Source organism: Platalea leucorodia (assembly GCF_965183815.1).
Source record: "Platalea leucorodia genome assembly, chromosome: 3".
Lineage (NCBI taxonomy): Eukaryota > Metazoa > Chordata > Aves > Pelecaniformes > Threskiornithidae > Platalea > Platalea leucorodia.
Window position 1 is genome coordinate 111,633,277 of NC_138825.1, and position 23,547 is coordinate 111,656,823.

The 23,547-nt window shown below is 46.3% G+C and overlaps 1 protein-coding gene across 5 annotated transcripts in view; it reads left to right on the forward strand.

Moving 5' to 3' along the window:
* Positions 1-23,547, forward strand: part of HPCAL1 (hippocalcin like 1) — a 67,188-nt gene that overhangs the window by 24,484 nt on the left and 19,157 nt on the right. For 2 of the 5 annotated variants that reach the window (XM_082306692.1, XM_082306690.1), the window contains exon 1: positions 15,331-15,418. The exons of the other annotated variants lie outside the window; for them this stretch is intronic. The gene's annotated coding sequence lies outside the window, so the exon portion shown is untranslated. Of the gene's footprint in view, positions 1-15,330; positions 15,419-23,547 lie in introns of those variants that run through there. 5 annotated transcript variants of the gene reach the window in all.

Below are 23,547 nucleotides of genomic sequence, written 5' to 3' on the forward strand. Positions count from 1 at the left end.
GGCTGGGTCTCTAAGGACAGGGATTCAGTTTTCCAGGCTAGCTGTTTCTCTGGTTGTTTCCAGACATCTACCAGGTCTGTGGTTGCATTCCGCTCCAGCCACATACTTTCTCTGCACCCCGGATAAAGTGTGACCTAGTAGGACGGTGGGCCTTTACCGTGCTCTCCATCCCTTTCTGTGGTGGCAAGGTTCTGTCTATTTCTAGCTAAACAAATACAAAAGTTTGATTTTATTTCTCATTGCATGTCAAGCATCCTTCTCTCTTCAGCCTCCCGTGCTCTGCGAGATGCCCTGGTCAGGGGTGATGATGGCTCTGCCTGGAGTTCCAGGCACCCCAGGCGAGCAGAGCAGCATCCACCTCTGTGACAGCACCCAGGCAGAATCCAGGGTTTATTATGCCTAAATGCAAGTCAAAACCTGCAAGAAGTGGTTTAATAATGGGAATGTCAGCAGACCCCTGAGTACAATGATGCTGCTGGATGCTTTCATAAATCTAAGGTTTAGGTATGACAGTTATGATGCATGGCACTGGGAGAATGTGAAACTGCAGTCATTAAACAAAAATGGGCTTTTAAACTAATGGCAGCTGCCTAAACAGTTTTGCAGTGAAGCAGATTCCCTTAGGCTACCATTCTTCAAATAATACAGCTCCTATTTACTTTAAAAACCAGGAAAATATTTTGTTTTGGTGCTGTAGCTCTGCTTTTACATTCATCCCAAAGGTCAGGCTGCTACGTGTTTGCTAGGTTTTAAGCTGGAGGTGTTAGAAAATAATGAATGGCAACATTTCCAGATAATTCATTCATCATTATTCCCCTGAATTAAGCCACCTGCCATACCAAGGATTCACACCTGCTCCTAGATGGGTTTCCAAGGGAGTATGGGGGCACTTGTCTCCGTCCAAACTCGGCTGTGTTTAACCCAGTAGGTAGTTCTGTACAATGTCTCTGTTATACAGATTTTTATCCAAATACCTCCATCAAAACCTGTTCCAACTCCTGCTGGTTTAAAATGATACACAATAAAGCAGTGTGTTGCCTTGTCTCCTTTGAAGCCGTCATTCCCAGCCTAAAGCTGGAGGTGTAAAGATGCACATATTGCCTTTTCCTTCATGCCAGAGAGATCCTGGTGGACAGGTGCTACCCGTGATCTGAAGTGTGTTGGCCAATTCCTTGAAGAGGCATTTCAAGAGTGTGTGGTGGTTGCAGAAGGCCAACCCATTCTCAGCCGCCCACTTTCACATCTTTTGTAACTTTTACTTTACCCAGACTTGGTTTCTTCCTGAAAATAGCTTGTTTTGGCTCAGTCTCCCTGTCCCACTCGTTCTTCAGCTTGATCAGAACTCATAATCTTTTTTCTTTCCTTCCCTCCCCCTTTTATTGCAAGAATAGCGGAGAGGACAAAATAACCCTGGCTGTGAAAGGATGCCGAACAGCAGAATTTGGTTGTTTTGTTTAATATCTCTCTTTGTACCATGCACAGCTCAGAGCCCTCCCTAGAAGCCCAATTTCAGCCTGGGGCTGGCCTTGCTTGCTGAGTAACTCCAGATTGATTTTTTTTTTTTTTTTTAATTATTATTATTATTATTTTTAGAGCAAACAGTTCCATTAGAAATGTATGTGAAATCCATTGTGATCAGTCATATTTCACTTTGAAGCCCTCCACGTCATGAGATAACGGTTTAAAGTTGGATGTTGTAATGCTCTGTAGTTTTTCTAGGAGCCCTGCAAGACCAAGCAGAGGTTGGGAAGGATGAGCTGGAGGGCTGGAGGTCTCCTGCCGTGTCGGGGAGGTCGAGCGCAGCTTTCGGAAGCCAATGAGTCTCTTCCAAACGTCGCCTGCAGTCCCAGCTCTCTGTAGTTTTTGGTTGTCCTGTGAGACCTTGGTAACATATTGCTTCTTTCCACCACTTTTCTTCTTTGCTTCCGCAGTCTGTCCTTACTGTAAATGTGTTTTCTGTCAGCAGTTCTTTGTGGACGAGGAGAGCTGTCTAACTGCGGTGGCTTCAGCCAGGTTTTCTTTTTCCTGGGGAGTATGCTTGAGTCAGGAGAGGAAGGTGGAAGAAGAAAGGTTAAATTAACTGTGACATGAATGTTTGAACAGATGGCTGACCTTTGTAACACCAAGAACCATTTACTTTTAGAAATTTGCAGGCTGCTTGAAGTTTGTCATGCTCTTTACAACCATCTAAGCATAGATATATGACATGATTTATTAGCTTACCACAAGGCTCCATTGCTTAATTTCCCTGCTGTTTGAAACACTGAGCTTTAGGTGGAATAAGCAGGATCCAGGAGCATCAATGGGATCGGCTCCCTTGGTGCCAACTTTCTTTAAACTTCTAGAAGCTGAGGGAGGAGGGGTGCTCCCGGTCATGCTGGAAGGAGCTCAGCTTGCTCCCCCGGGAGAGCTCAGCCCTAGCAGGAATGAGGGCCATGCAACAGTTAATTGTGGACAGGGAGGAGACAGATGATCATCCTGCCCCAAATCACTTAACCGTCTTAAGGGTCTACCCGTGCCTGCCTGAACTAGCGAACTAATCTTTCAGTGAGCCACACAAGTGAGCACTGAGCTATGTATGGTATGAAGAGGGAGATGACACAAAATGATCAAATTCCCCTATCCCACTCCTCCCCAGAAAGCTGTGCACCATATGCCTGCTTAATGGGGGAAGAACATCACTGTTTGGAGCAAATTGTTTCAGCCCGTGGTGGGTTCTCTGTCCTCTTGAGGCTTTTTAGGTCAGGGTTGCATATCTTCTGAAAATATTTGTGGTGTAGGCCAAATAGGTGGTGGCTTGATGCAGAAAAGCTTGGAGAAATTCTTTGAGTCAAGAGGTGTTGGACTACATCAGTTGTTCTCAAATTAATGCTTTTTGTGAGGGCACAGCAAATTCCCAGGGGCTGCACTTTGGACAGTTGTGTGGTGATTTGGAAAAGCAATATCTGCATGGTGGCAACACATGAAGTCTGTGGCGCCTTTCTGGAGATCTGCTGGGATGAGCGATGCCAAGGGTCCCACCTGGGATTCAGTCAGTGAAGGGTGGAGGTACAACCGTGAAGCGCTTGGAAATTGTCTTTATAAGGAGTGCACCATGTTAGTCCAACAAAAAGAAAGAAAAAAATCTGTATCGGTGCAGCATGTATTTCTTTTACAGAGGTCTGGCTTATCACTACGGTTGGCTTTTCTTAATTACTGCTAATGCTTCTGCAGGCTGTGCAGTTGGAGCTGGAATGTCGCTGGCCCGGAGTCAGGGCGCAGAGGCTTTTATCAGGGCCACTCAGAGACAGTCCATCTGCAAGATGTATTTATTTTTTTCTTATTTGTCTTCTCTAAATAAAAAGTGATGCTGTGAGAATGTCCATTCCATCCTATTGCTTCACTCTACCAAAGCTGCCATTTTCTGACAAACTGTTTTAGAAAGTTGTATTTGGCAAATGGCTGTTTACTTAATTCCTCTGCTGTCGTTGCTGCTTGCCCGTGAAACGCAAATCTGTTTGTGTGCAAGCTCAGCTGTAGCTCAGTTCAGAGAATTCTTTAAACCATAGTTGCTTTCTGCTCTTGTTTGCTTTTTTTTAGCTCCTTTTCTCTCATGATGGAGGAACTGCAGGTACTTCATATCTGACGGAGGCAAATCCAGTACCTGCAGAACCAAGGCTGTTAGAAGCTCCGACAGCCGCGTGATAAGGTTTCCTTGCTTACCCCAAGTGTTGGAGCTTCAACACTCTTGGCATCCCACAGCTATAACACAGAGAGCATAAGGAGGATTAGATTTGCAGGGGTGAGTTTATTCTGTCTGCAGAAAACCATGTGAAGCTCCACAAAGGAGCAGCCACCTATGTTGGTTCCCCAAGTGCTGTTGGCTCAGGTCTTCAGTCAACAAGGGAGATTTCTCCATGATTACTGTCAGCAAGACTGGCTTGTCAGGAGGACTTGGGAGAAACAGCCTTTTTCTTTTTTTTTTTAAAAAAAAAAAAAAAAAGTGATTTCCTTGGGCTCAGTGCGATCTCTGAAGTGAACTTACCTACTTGGGACACTGGGATTTGTTTTAGAAATTAAATACCTCCTCCATCATGGAGCTCTGTGCAGAACTGTGCTGTTCACGGGGGGAAAAAAGGAGAGTCCCTCGATGAAACTGGTTGTTGCAGGGTTTTTCTTAGACTGATAAACTTAAGGCTGTCCCTGGCAAAGTGAGCTTAAGCAAAGCTTAACATGCTTTGCCCACAGTTACTGCGATACAACCCAGCTTTGGCCACCCTAGCCTAGCAATGGGTGTTTCTGGAGGAAGGTAGAGCATAGGGACTGTAGTTATAAAGGGAAATGCAATTATAAAAGCAAAAGAGCAAACAGTTGTTTATAATCTATAAAAATTGATACTCATTGCTCTCGGGTTCACCTTCCTTGCCTTAAGGTTTTCTCATTAGAAGCAGTTTCTGTAAATACCGTCTCTTTCTTTCCCCTTGGAGAGATCTCAAATTGCTGGGCTGGAATTGTTGTCTGGGTAATCAATAAACTTTAATTTACATGACAGGTTTTTTTCCTTGAAGTTGGTTCTTTCTGTACTGGAGATAACATGTCTAAAGCAAATGTAAAATGAAGAAGGGTTAGATTCAACTTGACTCACTCTTACAATTTTGCAATATGAATGTCTTCCAAAACAATTATGGTTATTGCTAAGTGGACGCTAAATGATTAATCTACTAGCAGACAGCCAGTGCAGTAGTGTCTTTGAAACAATTTTTGAGCCTCTTCCCTGCTGTTCTTTCCCTGCAAGACTGGTTTAAAGATAAGACACTGACAATAAAATAAATTGTGATTTGTAGCCCACTTCTCTTTCAGTCTACTTCTTTGCTTCAGTGTTACACTTCTGCCTCACACTGAAAAGCATGTAATGAAAGGGGTTTAATGTCTGCCCTGAGCCCAAAAAATATTCAGTCTTGTATTTCATTTGAGGCATATGCTTAAATTATCATGGGGTTGGCTGGATTTATTGGTGCACTTTGATGCATGCTTAATCCAGGTGAATAACGACGCTTCAGAGCTTTTGTTGATGGGAGGTCACAAGTGCTCTTCTTTGTGAGTTGGTGGCATCATGTGCAGAGCATGTGAAAATATTCACTGACCATTTTACTGTCTGGACTAGTCCTTATAATGGGAATACCTGCTTACATCCTGGTTTTCTTCTCAGAAGGTCTCTTCTTTTTGCTACGTGGTGTGGAGGGAGAACTTCGCAGCGCTTAGTTAAGGAGCTGAATTTGCAGCTGAATTTAGGGAGATGACTAAACACTTTAAAATGCAGTGATTTGTGAGAGAAAAGGCAAGACTGCAGAAAAGACTCCAGTTTGGTGCCTCATAGATTCTGTAAACTTGTACATTTTTAACATTTTTACAGCTACAAGTCATAACACTACGTACCATGTTGCGTCGAGACAACTGACTCAGAAAAATCCTCTAGAGTCTGTTGATGCCGTGGACTTGCCTATGTGCTAGTGCTGGTTTTAATTGTCTTTCTGTTTGAGCAGATGTCGTCAAATCTGACCTCAAGTTAGAGGTTAAGCTCTTGAATAGCAATATGTTTGGTTGTATGCCCAGTTGAACCAGCTCAGAGCTGGTGAGCAGCAGTGGAGCTGGGCATAAGTCATGGAGTTACTCATATAGCTTCTTACCCTTGCCTTAAGTTGTTCTGGTTAATAATATGATATAATAATAATTCTGAACAATAACAGGTTTGCTTCCCTGGCTTGTGTGATGGCAGTTCTGTTATTGCAGAGGTTTTGAGTTTAACTCTCAATAAGCTGTGGCACAAAGCCAGTTACTGCGTGTATGGTTGAATACTGGCTTGATGGAGCTACAGAATATTTTCCCTGCACTTGGAAATATTTTCTCGTCCCCTAAAGGCAACCCTGTGCTCTGATAGCAACACTTTTGTTAGAGCACGAGAAGGCTAAAAACTGGCTCATACTGCACACTTTCTTAATCCCAGCTTTCTCAGGTAAATGAATCACCTTTTGTTAATTCCACATGGTGGAAGAAACAGTTGTGACAGTGCTTATAAATGATGCAGTTTGCTTTTGCTCTGGATGCTGAAGTTTGGGAGTGAACTCCAGGCAGACATCTGTGCTCTGTTAAGGTTATTCAGAGCAAAGCTTGGTTTTAGTCTTAATGTATTTGCTATCAAATTTTAGTAGGTAAACATGAGACAGACTGCTCCCACCCAGCAACAGATAGGGTTGTTTTGGTGCTATGGCTTTGGTGCGTGTTCCAAAATGACTCAGATAACCAGTGCTTAAAAATAAGCACCCCCCTCTCCTCCAAGCCTCCAGTGTGGGGGCCTGTGGTGCATGCAACTCGTGCCAAAGGAGATCAGAGAGGAGTGATGGTGTGCTGAGGTCAGAAAAGGGATGTGAAGATGTTGAAGGAGACCACCAAGAGCAGTCTTGCCTGTGGGTGCTGCAGGATGAGGCAATTAATCTCATTTAATCTTATTTTTAAGATAGTTTAAGATAGTTTTCTCCATGCATCGTGAGACTCTCTCATCATCCTGTTGTTTAGGTTTCTCTGTGAAATGGTGGTGGTCAGCATGTTTCAAAATAGCAGATTTCACAAAGCTGTGTTGATTGCAAAGCCCAATCTCGTGCTGTTGCAGCGAGCAGCAAGTAGACTTCCAGCACGAACAAACAGGTCCCCTCTCGCGTGTTTGCCCTGCTGAGAGGCTGTTCACTTCCCTCCCTGATTAGAAACTGCCCCACTTTCAGTTTTAACTTACGGTCTGTTTAGTAGTTTGGGGCTTTTTTTGTCAGTGCTGTTTGGTTGTTTTGGTTTTTTTTTCCATCTACTGTTCACCATCCTGATGCAGTTATAGCAAAAGCTCCTCTCCCTTCTTGTGCTTTTGTTTTAAAATGCATCAGCCAAGTGCTGCTAGTCTGCCACTTTCCTTAGCATTTTTTTAAAAAATATGTGTCACTGAAGAACATTTTGGTCTTTGCTCTTTATTTTTATTTGCATGATCTAATTCAGCTTGACTTTGGCAATTTCTCTTTACCCCTTTGCTTCCTGACCTCTGTGACACAGCTGTCTTTGCCGAGCAGCCCTTCCTTTCCATTCCTCGCAGGCACCCTGCTTAGTCCTGAAATCCCTTTTTTGGTGATTGTTTCTTCAGTTAGATTGGGAATCATTCCCTATATGTCTCCCTCACTTTGCTTGGGGTTATAAGTACCAACTCTTTTCTTTTCTTCTTCTTCTTTTTTTTTTTTTTTTTTAGTCTTTGCTGTAAAGATAGTCTAAGCTTCTTCCAAGCATGTCCTTGAGCACTTCAGTCCTGTTGACTTCCATGCCAAGTTCCTTTGATTCCTCAAAGCTTATGGGAAATTGAAAATACTAATTTCTGTGTTTTGCTTCAGAATATTCTTCTACCTAAACCACCTCTCCACTTTCTGAGAGCACTTACAGCTACTTACAGTGTCTAAATTAGTACACCCTTTTCTAGTTCAGGAGCTGGAGGATTACAACTGCTGTCTGCTGCTTCCAGGAATATCTGTGGTCAGCTCTTAGCATTAATAGTAGGTTCTTCAGTTGAATATTTTGGGAAGTTACAGTCCCACAGTAAGATAAGCTGTGTTAGCACTTTTATCTTGCTGCAGACCTTGCAATCTACACTGCACTCCCATGAAAACTCTGTAGGGTGCAGGGCAACCTGTGCCATTGTCCGTCCTCCCAAGCAGCGTGGACCCCATAGCACCATAGACCGGCCATGACTGCCACCCTTCTGAGTTTCTTCTCCTTCTGCTGCCTGACTTTTCCATTGTGTTGCCCTGGCTCCCTGTATCAGTATTTTAATCCTTGATCTTGTTTCTTACTCATCATCTGTGAATTTCTGGCTAATTAACTACCATCCTATCTGGCTGCTGCTATTGATGTTAATATGCTCTTTGTTCTCCTAAGTTTGGATGATATTGTGTGCTTTTTTGTCCACATTTACCAATCCCCCTGTCTGTTTATTAAAACCAGATGTGGGAATTAACTGTATTCCTGATATCCTCTCTCTAGAGTTTGTTTTTTTTTTTTCCCCTTTAGTTTAAAACTCTCATCTGTGCCTGCTGTGATCACAGAAGGCCACGGAGAAACATCCTTTTTCCATTAATGCTTTCTGGTGGTGGAACACCCTAAAACTTCCCTTGCAGTGTCAATTCTTGAACCATATGGATGACATTAACTTGTAATGGCCTTTCCTTCTTTTTGTAGCATCGAAAGTAAGTCCCCAGGGATGATGCTCAGAGGCTAAGCCTGGTCTGCCCAGGCTCTCTCTATAGCCTAGAGGGAGGTAGGCACCACTAGGGAGCATCTAAAATGGGCTCCTGCTCCAAATTGCCTTCCTAGTCTACTTCTCCCACTGACAGAGAGACTATCCTCTTCTGGGCTAAATTTAGTCCTGAGCCTGGTTCATCCTGTGGTTGAGTTCTCCATCTGTACACTGAGAGCAAGGGCACTTCACCTCTTACCAGAAAGCCAAAGATAAATCTCTTGGGGAACGAGGAAGTCGAATACTCTTAATAATAAGGACCAAATAAATTAGTGTAAGTAAACAGAGAGCTGAGGACGGTACAGTGGAGCAGCTGGGGGCACGGGATGGAAAAGGAGATGGAGAAGCGGAGTATGATGGAGAAAAGTCAGGCCTCCGACACATGAGCTGTGGCCTTGCAATCAGGAACAGCTGAAAGACTTTCATGGTGCAAAGACATCTTGCAGCATCTCTCCAAGCAGGAAGAATGGGTCCAGATTGCTGTGTCTACAGAGGACGATTGTTTTATTTCCCATTAAGAAGGTAGACACCAAATCAGATTTCCACTCCGAGTTGTCTTATATTTTTAGCCTGTGATTGGATTGCAAATGCACAGTGGATATTTACATTTCTGGAAGCAGGCTCTGGTGCCGTCCTCTTAACCAGGATCCAAGTTAATTTGCTGAGCTTCCAGATGGGAGCCATTCATTTCTCTATTACAAATTTGCAGGAGTGCTTAATTTAATCTAGATTTTCTAGCTCAGTAGTTTGCCTATTCTAACATTCAAGCATTTTCCTTACCTCCCCTTCTGCCTTTTTTTTTTTTCTTCCCCTTGAGCTGAATTATCCACTTGTGCAGAAGAAAGAGAATGGGTTTTGCAGAAGGAGCCACCTGTCCATCATCCATCCTGCGTGGAAGCAGATTGTCCTTCCATCTCCTATAGAAGGTTTCCTAAGAGGGGACTAAGCACAAGGTGTAGCTGGTAGAGCCTCTTAAGCCCTGTTTCACTTGGTTTGTTGAGGCTTATTAAATTTTGCTAGCTTCTTTGTTTTAAACTATTTAATGATCACCTTATTCTGGTCTAGTACATGTGCTGAATGAAGATGTTGTTAAACTACTGGCTCTTTCTCTGTTGCAGGTAGATAAGAATATTTGCACGGGGAGGCTCATAATTTTCCTTAGCAACATTCAGCCTCCAGTGCATTGAGTGACTTGTGATTGTATTACAGTCATTCTTTAATGAAATTTTAAACTACATGCCTCTTTACAATTACTTCTGCCTGGGGTTCTTAGATAGCCATGCAAACACTATGTATATCATTGCCATGGCATGCAGTACATACTGAAGAAGCAGATGGGGTGCAGACAGGTAAGGTTGGCTCATGAACCGGCCTTTCTTCATTACTGCATTTTCCATAACAGTTAAGACTGTGGTAGGAAAAAATGATGCATCATGGTTTAGGTACTTTAGTTTCAGAATGAGTGTATTGAACCAGCTTGAGGTCAACTTTATTATTTCTTCTCCTTGTGTTACGAATTTCCAGTGCTCCAAATAGCCAAACCTCATCCCAGAAAGACACAGAAGTGCTGCACAGAGAGACTGCATCCCTAAGCCCCAGAGACACAGCATGCTCGGAGCGACAGGCATGCTTGAGAGCTTGTCCTGAGCAGGTTGGGTCAGTGACCTGCAATGCTTAGCACATGGATGAACATCTACAATTGTCCTGTGTGGTTTCTGTGTTGCTTATGGTTATGCAGCAGTTGAAGGAAGCTGGGGTTGGTAGGGAATACGCAATATGAAACTGTCCTACTTCATTCCTTGCTCAGGATTGTTGCCTGTGAGGCAGTGATGATGAGGATGATGCGTAAGGTACGAGAAGACATCTTTTTGTTCTGCATCTGTACAACATAAAGTCTTGCTGCCTCCTGGTCTGTGGCTCAGGCCTGAAGGTGCTAGGGTGATGCTTTCACCCAGGTGATGCTCAACCCTTGCAATGGTAGGGCGAAGTGGGGTAGTTGGCTATGCAGTCGGGAGGCTCTGGCTGCTCACTTCTGGTATAAATAGTCCTTGGCACTTTTACATTTTGGGGTTGGAAGTGTCAATATTGGTTTTCCCCACAGCAGATGAGTGGACAGGCTTTGGAGTATTTTATCAGGCGATGGAAGCGATGGGGGGGGCTTGCTTCTGGAAGGTGGGCGATGGAGCATGGGGCAGGGCTGGGTGAAGCAATATTGCAGTTGTGCCTGGGAAGGCAGGCACAGGCTGGGAGTGCAGCCCAGCCTCAGGACTGAGGGCAGGGGGTACGTTTTGTACATGCTCCGAAGGGCCAAGGCACAACCTGGACCTGATTCTCAGCACCACCGGCAGGCTGTGAAACACCACAAAGGCAAAGGTGGTGTGGTGGAAATGATGCATCAAAAGCTTATTTGGCTAGCAGTACTCAGGTCAGCATCTCAGGTTAACAGACAGTAACCCAGACAGGGTGGGAAATTATATGAAACTATATGAATGGTACTATAATATATATTTTATTAGACTGTTGTTTTCCATCTTGCTCTACCACTGTAAAAAAGGATGAATATAAAGGAGAAAGAAGCAGCACTGGTATTAGAAACAGAAGCTTCTCTAATGTAGCTCTGAGATAAGCTTGTTACATCGAAACAGTCAGCCTGGAAGTTTTCTCCCTGTCGTGCTGCCCATGCAAACTCATTAAGAACCTTTAGGAGTTTCTCATGGTCTCCTCCTGCCTTAGTGTGAGTAGGACGCTGAAAGCATGGGATTATGGCTGTGCCCCTCCCACTCGCAGAGCCTTACGGTGTGCACGTGTTGTGAAAATTGCTTGGCGAGGCTGCTCTGCAGGAGCCGGAGCTCTTTCAGGCTACCTAGCAAATCCTATTAAGTCAGGAGTGTCAATACAATGTGTAAAACTTTGGTTCGGAGGGAGGGGCGGGGGGGGGGGGGGCTATTTATAGCTGCAGTAAGAGTATTGTGTGCACAGGGCTTTTCTCTCACACCTAATCAGGGACCTTGGCAGATTCACTGTTCCCTTTACCTGCTCAGCAGCTTGGGTGCCAGACCTCCGAGAGCGCCAGTATTTTAGCTGGAAATCCCAGTCATCATCTAGGGCCATCTGAGGGCCATTGTGGAGGAGAAGGTCGTGGTTTTCTGCCTGCCTCTCCGTACAGCATCTCCTCCTCTCCTGGCTCACTGGGTTCAGTGGTTTGGCTCTCAGGGCGCGCCATCACCACCAGCGCTGCGGTGGGAAGGAGGAGGGATGCTACGTATACGTCAGAGATGTCATTAAACTTCTCAAGCTGTCTCCATGATGACTGAGCTCTCTGAAATGTTTTGGGGCAAAGTGCATAGGATCTGGAGTTTGGAGGGACCGAATGTGGCAGAGCTCCAGGGGCAGGGTAACAAAGAGATGTGCTTGGCCTTCGTGGGAAGGATGATTTACGCACCCTGTCGGCAATGTCAGTTCATGGTTTTGGGGTCTGGCTGGGTAGATAGGGAGGACTTGCCAGAAGAAGTTTCCCGCCTTGGGTAGTCCAGTGGTGGAGCGAGGACCTCCTTTGTAAGCGTGTGTTCACAGTCTGGTTTTAGGCTTTGGCATTTGGCAAGCATACTAATAGGATGTCAAGGCATTGACACTAATTTAATTTTAAAATAACACAGTGTTAGGGGAGCACAAACAGCAAAGACCAGCAAGAACATGCTCCTTCCCGCAGCTGGCCCGGGCTGGGGTCCCCCCACCACTGCTAGCCCCTGGGATGCTGCTGCGAAGCGCAAAAAAAGTGTTAATAAAGCATACGAGCTTTCTGCATGCTTACTGCATTACACTGAGCGAGTTAATTATAGGGATTGTTTATTTTATGGGTTTTTTATATTCTTATTGGGAGCCATTTGCCAGTCTGCACGGAAGTCTGATTAGCTGAGAATTGCTAGCTCTCTTGTATGTGTTGACCTACAAAGTGAAGGATGCAGCAATAAACACAGTCCGTTAGGCTGCTGGAGAGGTCTGTAGGTTTCTTTGGAGGCTGGAAAGGAGAGGTTTTGACACTTAAATGCCTTTCCCTTGAGAACTCGCCTGTGTTCGGCATGGGGGGCCTGTGCTGGCATCCCTTGGAGGGGCTGGCAACAGCAGCCAAACGGCATTGCTCTCCGCTGCTGGAAATCTGGGGTCTGGGTGTCGGTGGGTCTCTGTGCTGACCACAGTGGTGAGCTGAGAAGGAGCTGCCTTACTACAGGTGGTCTCGTGCAGGAAGGGAGCAGGACGCTGGTGTCAGTGCAGCCATAAATCTGCCCCGTCAGCAAAGCCCCAGGTAGCAGGAAGGGGAAAGATTCTGCTTCTGTAGACGAAGGGAATAGGGAATTGTGGCTGACTGTGGTAATTCTGCGATGCCTTCTAGAAGTAAGCATGATGCTCCTTGCAGAGTGCAGTTCATTAGTTAAGTAAGTATAAATTCAAGTGTCCTTCAGGGTACGGGGGCACAGTATAAGGCTTCCACTTCGCCCAGCAAATGCACCTCCCCATCGGTCCGCATAAAATGACTTTCAGTTTTTAAGCAAGGGGATATTTGACCTCGGCACTGGGCGCCTGGGTGTGTTGCCGGAGGGTGTTGAATGGGCACTGTATATGAGCGGATAAAATACGGGCAAGGTGACTAATGACACCTGCAGCCTTGCAGCGATATTTTTGTGAAATGTCTCCAGTGTAGCAAAAGCGCCGGGCTGTTCTCTCCAGTATCCTCTTTTCTTTTCTTTTTTTTTTTTTTTTTTTTTTCTTAATTACAACAGAAGATTTAATTTTTTGTTAACGGTGTAGGAAAAACCTTTGGCAATAAAGCAAGCAAAGGCTGTGGAGAACTTTGCCCTTTGTGGTGGTGCATTCAGGATGCTACTGCCAGCATTATGTGGGGTGAGGTGGTTTGGGGCAGCAGACTGGTGCTGCTCCTGTCCCCATCCCAGCAGCCTTGGAAGAGGCCAAGCCTCCATCCAGGACAGGATAAAGGTATATTTTTAACCACTGTTTTGACAGCATGAGTTCAGCTGCTTGGTCAAGGTGGATCTGGGCTGCAGCGTGTCTGAATGGTGTGTCAGCGTGTAGTCTGCCCCAGTCCCTTGTAGGCACACCAATACATTGACTTGTTTAGAAAACCCAGTCTGGCTGCTTGAGATGGGCCAAGAGGGCAGAGTGAGAGTGAAGCAAGGGGTAGTTGTTAGCTAATGTAATCTGCTGTCCTAAAGCCAGCCTGTGTCCTACCATGTGTTTGTTGGGTTGGACTGGGAAAAGATGTCCATGTGTTAGCTCTGCTTCTTAAGATCCACAAAAATATTTGCCAGCCTTTCCAAAAGATTTTTAAATTACTTAAGGTCTCTGCAAGGCTGCATTGAATCTACTTTTGATCCTAGCGTAGAGGACCACTGTGTGGTTGGAGTGGCCCAACTGTCTTAGCTTCCACCTTTTTGTATTCACAAACATCTTGTTGTTGTTGAGGTTGTGGACCAAAGCTTGTGTGTCTTCAAGCCTTGCAGTGCTTGAAGCTGTCCAGTCTGTCCCTGAGCTACGGTGCAATGGCATACCCACCAAATTTTTCTTGTCTTGGAGGTAAAAATCAGCAGTGAGATACTATAAAAGAGGCAGGTGCCATCTTACAATTTCAAGTGGCTCCATTTTATCTTTGAAGTTTGCTTTCATCAAAATGATGGCCTACACTTGTCCAAGCAGTATGATATCCAGCAAGTAGCAAGGGCATTTTTCTGCCTGGGATTAGGCGTTGCCAGTGACGTCAGGGCGGTGTGGAGCTGGCGTGGCGTTTGCAAACTATCACTCATAAAACCAGTGCTGTGATTAATTCGGGTTCTCAGAGCTCTGAAACAGTCATTTCTATATTAATAATGTTCACATCTAAGTGGCCCTCCACTGGTGTGGAGTTTCTCTTTGAACAGAGGTTGAAACAGGTAATTTTCCCATTAGAGCCTGAATATGTAGCCACATCAGGCTGTGGGCACAAATTGGGTCTTGTGTAAATGTATTTGCTCCTTGAAGGTTTTCTTCTCTTTGATGCAGAACTTGCTGCTGTAGGTGTAAATGTGTGTATGCTGACCTAGTGCCCCCCTATTTTTAAAGAAAGATCTGTGAATTTCCGATAGACACATTTTGGAAAACCAGGGGATCTTTCAACTTTTTATCTTTATTTTACCTTTGAGGGAAACTAAGTGCTGTACCAGAAATTCCCCTGGTGGATGGGTGACCAGCCGGGTGGTCTCCTCCTAGCTCCAAAAATTCGACCTGGGGAGCTGTAGACTGCAAAACCATCAACTGCTTGGAAAAACCCTTCAACCCTTTCTACCTGCCTGTGCCTCTGAAACGAAAGTTTGGGGCGTCTATTGAGATCCCATATCTTGTTTAACCGAAACACCTGAAGATACTATAAGTAATGATGTCTGAGGAGCTGCAGAAGAGAAGCAAGAGCCAACTCCTGGCTAGTAGGGATTCAAAACTGTGTTTGAACTGGTGGGAAGGGACAAATAATCTCATGCTAGCTCTTATTTCTCTGAAACGTCTGCAGTGCAGCTTTGGAGGAGTGAGCTGCATCTTCTGCTGGTGCTCCTGGATGTCCTAAGCCTGGGTGGTTTTTGGGGAGATGTGAAAGGGGGAGATGAGCTGAGATCAGAGCCGCCTGCCTGCTTTTTACACCGTAGCAGTGCTAAGGACGCATTCCCTTTCTGAGCTCTCTCTTTGGGTTTTGTCTGCTTCTTTACTTGAGAGTCTTAATTCAGCATTTGAGAGACTCTTATTTTGCCCGTGTAGGAATGGGGCTGCTGAGGGGGATAATGGAAATATTTGGGGCAATAGGGTGACGTCTGTTCTCTACCATCGCCCAGGAATTTCTGAGTGTTGGAAGGATGTAAAATGTAAAACCCATCGCTGGGCGGAGTGAGGGTGAACGTGCGGTTTGTGCATGTGTTTTCGCTTCGTATTTAAGAAGAAAAAAAAAATCATCTAAAAATAAACTGCCAGCTTGCCTCCGCTTCCTGGTTCGCGTGGGGCTGCGGCGGAGCAGCCGGAGGGATGAGGCGGCTGGCCTGGACCAGGGAACCCCCCGCCTGAGCCGGGGGCGGCCGGAGGGGCGAGGTGAGGGGGCGAGCGGGGGGCAGCCGGCACCCTTTCAGGCAGCCGGCCGCAGAGCAGGGCTGATGGTGCGTGGCCGGCTGTTCTCTGGGTGCGGGGGGGTCACGCTGCTGTTGGACGGTATGGCAGCACCCTGTGGGTGTCTGTCCTTCACGGGGTGGCTGCGTGAAGTCCCTCTGCAAATATGCGTTGTGGCGTGGTGGTGCGAGTGTGTAGGTCCTCCGTCAGTCCTGAGCGTATGAGTTTCAGTGGGGAGGGAGGTGGTTGGCTTTGAACCCTAAATTGTAGAGAGTGTTCAGAGGTCTGGAGTGGAAGAAGCAGCTCTGGGTGAAATGGGTGAGCAAGGAAAGCAATGGTGAAGCCATAAAAAATGTATAATATAATGGCAGCCTCCTGTGCCGATGCAGCAGCGTGGCGTTACGGTGGTGTAACCGGCACTGAAACTCAGCTCGAGAGCCACCGGGACACTGCAACGGCAGCTGTGCTGGCTTGCGGGGGGCTTTGCTCTCCGGGTAGGGAGGAGCGGCGCGGTGCGGGGGCAGTTTGCTGTGCCGGTGCTAGCAGAGCTGCAGACGGGAAGCGAGAAAGGCAGTGCCCGGCTGAAACCACAGCACGGTGTGTTCGTCGAGAGATGCCCCGAGAGCTTATTTTCTCATTAAAGATACTACATTTCCTAATGTGTTGCTTTTTAAAAAAAAAAAACAAAACACAACAACAAAAAACCAAAAAAACACCTAATGATATTGTGCAGGGGATGCACAGCTGATTAAAATATTTGTAATACTGAAGTGTTTACAAATAAGTTGATAACGGCAATAGGAAGTTGCGTAGTTTTCTCTGCTCTTTAAAGGCAGAAACTCCCCTAGCTTGTGGTCAGTAAGATATTGCAGAGCCTGGTTCTGGCCTGAGCTGCCAGCAGGGACTTTTACTTTCTTCTTTGTGTGAGCTAAATCCATTTTACTCCATGAACCTCCATGAACTTTGTTTTTACCTCCATGAACCTGCCTTGCTTGTCTCAAATCCAGAAGCTCGCTATTTGAAAAGACTTCTCTGAATGTCCTTCCAAGTTTTATCAGTGATTTCTCGTCAGTAGTCCTACCAACATATATATCATCTGTATATTTACATTGCATATTTTTACTTCACAGCTTGTTAGTTTTCAGAGGGTTAGCAACCTCCTGGAAAAATTTGCACTGACGGGGGAATCAGTGGCTTCAGTCTTTCATGATCTTGGTTTTCTGACCTGTATTAACGTCTTTTTCCACCTGCCTGGAGGAGATGGCATTTGCAGGTTCAGCAGTGGGCTGATGGAGCCGCACTGGGGAGGTGCGGGCTTGCCGAGCAGTGGGTTGCCCAGCTGGGGTGGCCAATGAGAAGCATCTGGCATTTAAAAAGCATTAGTGGGCAATGGATATTATATCCATATGTAAAAGGTACTTTAAAAAGTGCCTGGAAGGGTTGTAGATTGCCCGTCTGGCTGGTGAAGCATCTGAATAGCAGAGCTGCATGGGGGAGCATCTTGCCATAGTTGGGGCTTTTCTGAGCAGGGATAAAGTTGATGGATGCAATTTGGTTTCCGGATGACTGTAGGCAGTTTAGCACAAGTAATCATGAAGGAAATAATCGTGGGTGGAAAGGGAAACGTGACTAGTGTGGCCGAGCAGGGCTCTGATGAGTGTCGTAAATGATCTGGGTTTCTTTCCACCTTTTTTTTTCCCCCTGAAGAAAGTCCAAGCCCTGGTGGCTCTGTCTCTGCTGCACAGCCTCCTGCTTCGCGGAGCTGCTGCAGCCACCTGGGCAGATGCTCTGGGCTGCGGCTGCTGGGTACCAAAGCACCCAGCGGGGAGGAGATGCTCCTGCATTGACTTGAGTGGTGGCAGGAGGGATGGGTGTTTAACAAGGGCTGCCATCGTCTCATCCTTGCTGGTGTCGCAGCCCAGGGATGGCTAGCTGCTTTTTATTGACCGCAGGTTATTCATCCACTTGGTTTTCCTCTGTGGGGGAAGAACTGGTTGTAGTGCAGGGATGCTCCTTGGTGTATCCGGTGGTTTCAACTCGGCTTGAATTTTGTGACTAATGGCTGCAGCAATCGAATTCAGTGTCTGAAGGCAGCGCTGCAGTCATGCAGCACTTGGGAGGGGACTACAGTAATTTTTCTATTTAGCTTCTCTGAAGACTTCTTTTCATCTGGCCAGTTCGGCCAGTTTTGTTGTTGGTTGGTTGGGTTTTTGATATTTTGAGGTGTGTATGTGGTTTTCTTTTTGTTATTGAAGATGAAATAATAGCTCCTTGTCTCTAATGTAATGTAATTAGACAGAGGAGCAAGCTATTGAATGGTTCTGGCTAAAGCTGTGAAAAAGAATAAATTTAACTGCTATTATATGAAAAATCTTCCTTCTTCTGCTTTTCTGATGATGACTGCTCATTTGTATTTTAGCATCTGTTCCTGTAAGAATGTGGAAGCAAATGAGCTGGCTCAGCAGAAACTGAAACCCAAACTAATCTCATGCTGGAGTAAATCCTCAATAGTCTCATTGTCTGTAGGCACTTTAGCAGCAAACCCAGAAAAAAAAAAATCAGCATTAAAAACCGGAATAGATGGCAGAGAAAGCATCAAAGCCCTTTTGTTGTTTTCCCCAGCACCCCTCAGGCTCCATGCATGTGGCCGGCAAGTGCAAAGCTCGGCAACAAACCACCGTGAGCTTTGCCCTGCTGCCCAGGGTGCCGGGCACAGGGTCCTGCAGCCGGCAGTGCCAGAGCCCAGCTTCACCATCACCGGCAGGCGGCCGGTTCCTGCCAAAGCTCTTTATGAGCTTTCCGAGGCTGGCTGCTATGCGTCCCGCAGAGTCCTCCCATCCTTTCACCCTGCGCTTCCCCACTTGCATAACTGACTTAGGCATTACCCTCCCTGCTCTCCTTGCCGTGTCTTTGGTACTTGTGCATCACTTGGCCTCTTTGTTTCGATAAGTAACTTTCCAGCCAAGTTGCTCCTTAGGTGAGGCTGGGAGTGTTTCAAAGCAGAGGCACTAAGTTTACATTCTTGCCTATTTAATTTTGTAGATCAGTTTCATACCTAAACTCAGTGGGGTTATTTACTGAAAGTATATGGAGAATAGTATTTCTCATTGAAAAAAAAATACCAGTTGCTTGTGAACTCGATGCTTCCTCCGGTCAGAAACTGAAAGTGGAAAGGATTTTTTTTTTTTTTTTTTTTAAATTACTTTATCAGACTGAGAGAAATGTAGATACTAGTAAAGCATAAACAGAAGGAAGTAAAGTAGCTCTCAAGTGTTCTAATGATCTGAGTAGCCAGTCTGTTTAGCATGACTTGTCATTGAGCCTTCAATTTGGCACTGAGGGTTTTAGTTTGTTAAATTAAATAAAGCATGGAAATAGAGTTTTTAGAAATTGCGGTCCAGCTTAGCTGTGCATACATTCTTCAATCCCACACACAGGATTGCTCGGTCTGTGCTGGTATTCGCCGCCTGGGCTTTTCCTTGCAAGGTGGTGTTGTGTATTTTAACTTATTAATGCCATAGACAGTGGGATTGAGTGTGCCCTCAGCAAATTTGCAGGTGGCACCAAGCCGAGTGGTGCAGTTGATATGTTTGAGGGCGGGGATGTCATCCGGAGGGACCTTGACAGGCTTGAGGATTGGGCCCATGTGAACTTCATGAAGTTCAGCAAGGCCAAGTGCAAGGTCCTGCATCTGGGTCAGGCAACCCCCAGTATCAATACAGACTGGGGGATGAATGGATTGAGAAGGACTTGGGGATACTGGTGGACGAAATATTGAACATGAGCCGGCAACATGCACTCACAGCCCAGAAACCCAATTCTGTCCTGGGCTGCACAAGAAGCAGCATGGCCAGGAGGTGATTCGGCCCCTCTGCTCCGCTCTCGTGAGACCCTACCTGGAGTCCTGCGTCCAGCTCTGGAGCCCTCAGCACAGGAAGGACATGGACCTGTTGGAGCGGGTCCAGAGGAGGGCCATGGAAATGGTCAGAAGGATGGAACACCTCTGCTATGAGGAAAGGCTGAAAGAGCTGAGGTTGTTCAGCCTGGAGAAGAGAAGGCTGCAGGGAGACCTTGTCACAGCCTTTCAGTACTTAAAGGGGGCTTATAAAAAAGATGGATAAAGACGTTTTAGCAGGGCCTGTTGTGACAGGACAAGGGGCAATAGTTTTAGACTGAAAGAGGGTAGGCTTACATTGGACATGAGGAAGATATTCTTTACTCTGAGGGTGGTGAGACACTGGACCAGGTTGCCCACAGAAGTTGTGGATGCCCCATCCCTGGAAGTGTTTAAGGTCAGGTTGGATGGGGCTCTGAGCAACCTGATCTAGTTGAAGATGTCCCTGCCCACGGCAGGAGAGTTGGACTGGATGATCATTAAAGGTCCGTTCCAACCCAAAACATTCTGTGATTATTCCTGTGAGATCTGGTGCCAAAATCTGCGTTTGTTTACTGGCAAAGGCTGTGATGTTTCTTAGCTGATATTTATACTGTACTTGAACAACTGTTGGCACTGCTGCTTGATGAAGGTAAGCAAAATTCCTGTGTCTGAGTGGAAAAAATGTTCTTCAAGTTTAAGACATGAGCCATCTAATATTTTCAGTCATGGTAAATGTAATGATATTTTATGGGCTGGGAGGCAACGGTAGGAAAGAGGTCTGTAACCTTTTGAAGGAGAGGAAGCAGATATATTTTTTTTTAGGCTTGCCAAGTGTTGCCATTTATCAGGCAGCTCCTCTTTATCCCCAGCCCCTGTCCTTGGACCTGCCCAGGACTGATTTGAAAGGACCTTCCACTTCGTCAGTGCAGGGTGATGTTTGCTGTGGCAAGATGTGTTTTCCCAGACGGCTGCTTGGCAAAGCAGGGAAGTCCCGTCAGCTGCCTTTTGTACTTAAATTATCTGCTTTTTGGCACAGCTACAGGCTCTTTTTAGCCCCGTGCGTGGTGCCTGGCACGGTGAAGGCCAGATCTCAGCTGCCACTTCTCTGCATCGCAGTGGGAGCCCTCTAGCATCCCGCTTTTGGGCTGGGGCAGCCACCATCAGACGTGATCCCCATCGGAGACTTCCACTGGTTAACTTTCAACATGTACCAGCCTCAGATGTGCTCTTAGCAAAGAAATGGTAGCTCCCACCGCTTGTACAGACATGTGAAACCAGGCTACTCGTGTTAAACGTAGCGCTGGCTGGAGAGCGTGTGCGCCATGGTTTTCTCCGGGAAAGCTGCAGGCTTGGAAACACTGGCTGCAACAGCGGTGTCAAGAAATTGTATGTGTTTTAGTGGGGTTATTTGTGGGTAAAGAGTGGTGCTCTGCTGCTGAGGAGCTCTGTAAGCTCTGCCTGTGGTGCTTCTGGCAGCCACTGCAGCTTCGTGGTGCAGCCTGGAGAAACGTGCTGCCGCAGCTCCCCTCCCTGCCAGAAGGAGCAGTTTTGGTCAAGAAACAGTTGCTTTTTATAGGAAAAGTAGATCTGGGGGATTTATGCATGCACCAATTTTATTAACTGGCGTGCCGAGACATGTAGCGGTTTGAAGCTTTTTCACAACTTGGGTATCAGAAGTGATGGGCCATTGGAGCAAGCGCCTGGCTGAGCAGGCTTGTGCCTGGCCAAAGCTACCTGTGTGCCCCAATGTACATCCAAACGCCCTTATGGCATAGACCAAAGTTTTGGCAAATGATCAAACTTGCAGTATTTTTGCATGGTTTCTCCCTATCCATTTGCTTGCACGGCGACCCAATCCAGGCTGCCTTTCTGGTTTGCAGAGGGCTCTGCCATCTTGCTCTGGTGCAAGCACTGCTTGGAGCTAGGGAAGGAGTTGTGCCAGGCCGCTGCGGTCCTGCCCCGAGGTAAAGCAGCAAAGGACACACTTCTCTTGATGTCAAAAAAAAAAAAAAAAAAAAAAAAAAAAAGTGCTTTTCTCAATCTCTCATCGACTGCAAGCACTGTGTGTCTGTAAGCATGCATGAACATGTGTTTGCTGAAGAGTTTCCCCTGCCCGTACAGCAGATCCTGAGGCCCCTCGTGCTCCAAGTGGGCTGCAACCTGCTCATAGCATTCAGGGTTGTTTTCAGTCACCTTTTTCACTGCTCTAGTAAAGGGGGATTTTGTTTTTTATTTTCAGAGCAAACTGCCTAATGGCCTTTCTGTTTGTTACAGCTGTTCCTCTGATGTGCCAGATCTGAATCTCCCCCTTTAGGAGGAAAAAAATCTTATTATGGATAAAACACAAATATATGTGTGTGAGAAGCTGCACTTGCTGAACATGTTTTCTAGTACACAGATCCTATTGAATAGCAAATAGAGAGTGATTGTGGTCTCCCCTAGTTGAGGCTGTGGTTAGATTTGTTTGGTTGGTTTGTTTTGTACAAGCCTGCTGTTTTGTTTATAAAACAAATACACTGTTATTCCCTGGTCTCCCGCTGGATGGGCGGTAGAAGTGGTCCTCCTCAGTTGCCCAACACTTATAGCTGGAGCAAAACTGGAAAATCCTTGTGTGATGTGCACCACTAGGTTGTACATGTGGAGATATTCCAGAAACGTGTTGGATCACTTATTTCTTAACGTTGTTTTTCCACTGAGCTTCACATCTCTTCCATTAGAACCCATCAGTGGATGGGTTTTGAAGCTCCACATTTGGGAGTGCACAGATCAGATATCTGATGCCACAGCACTGGCGTTTGTCATTAACGTGAAAGAAGTTCAGGACGTGATTCTGAGAGCTGGTTAACCCTGGGGATGGAAGTCACAGAAAAGGCAAGAAGTGCAGGGGGAGTCCGTCTCTGAAGGGGGGAGAAGCTGCTCATCTGGAAATGCAGAGAAGAGCCCGGGCAGAGCTGAACACAGATTGACCCAAGGCACTAAGGTGAAAAGACAAATCCCCTTCTTGGGTGTGTTCCCAGTGCAGATAAGGAAACTCAGTGTCACTGTAAAGGCGCGGGCGAGACCCCATCCAAGATAGTGCAGCGTGGTCCCAGTGGCCAGGAGTCGGGAGGCTGTCACTGCATTAAGTGTGGAAGAAGATTTCTACAACACAGGGAAAGGAAAATGTGTGTCTGAGAGGGGGCGAGAGGAGCCTGCTCAGTTAAGCCAGGAAAGCCAAGGCTGATGCGAGAGTGATGTCTCTCTATACGTGTATGTAGCAGAGGGGACGTTCTAGAGAAGATTGTTGGGACCAGAGCAAATGCTGTAACCAACACTGAACACATTTGGGCTGGAAATTAGAAGATGACTTTTGAAGCTGTTAGAGGAATCAGGGCCGTGACTGGGGTGATGGGAGCAAAGCCTGACTGGCTCTTGGGATGAAGCTCAAGAAGAAAGTCAATGAGTGATGCTACACCTGCTGTACCAGGGGCCAAACCTTGTGAGCTGGATAGTCCCTTCCCCTGCTGAATCCTCACTGTTAGCTTGGCGGAGTGAGAGGAGTTGCCAGCACCATTAGTTTGGTCTTGTCGGTTATGTGAGGAGGGGTAAATCTTGTCTGGGTTTATGCACAAGTGGCTGTTGTGTCTCAGCAAAAAGCAGGAAAAATGTGCAGGGCAAGGGGACAGCCAGGGCTTTCTAGTACCACTTGTACCCCGGTGTGACAGATGAGCTCTTGCTGGGCGTGAGCTCCCCTAATGCTTACCTAAACATCCAAACACGCACCTGTGTGATGCCTTAAGGGCCTCAGTGTGACTGTATTTCTAAGAGGAGCGGCTCATCTTTAAGAATATTGAAAATAATGAGTACTGACTGCATTTGCAAGTACATTGAGGTACATCCACTTGGGCATAGCTCTGTATGGAAGCCATTAGGACAAAGCTGAGTAAGGGAAGCTTATAGGACACTGAGATAATTTGGAAGCAACACGAAAAAGAGAAATAACCTATAGTAGCTGAACTGAATTTGCAGGAACGGTGGCACTCAGCGTCTTTGCCTCAGTGTGTGCCCATGGTGGATGTGCCATCTCTCCAGGGCTGGCACTGGGGCAGGTCTGCCCCTCTCACCCCTGGCTGCGAATTTGGTGTCGCCACGGGCTGTTTCTTACTGCAGTTTGTCTAATCTCAGCCCAACAAAGCCGCCTTCTCAGCTGAGTGCTCACCGTATTGCCATAATATGAATTAGTAGAGATAACCCAGGA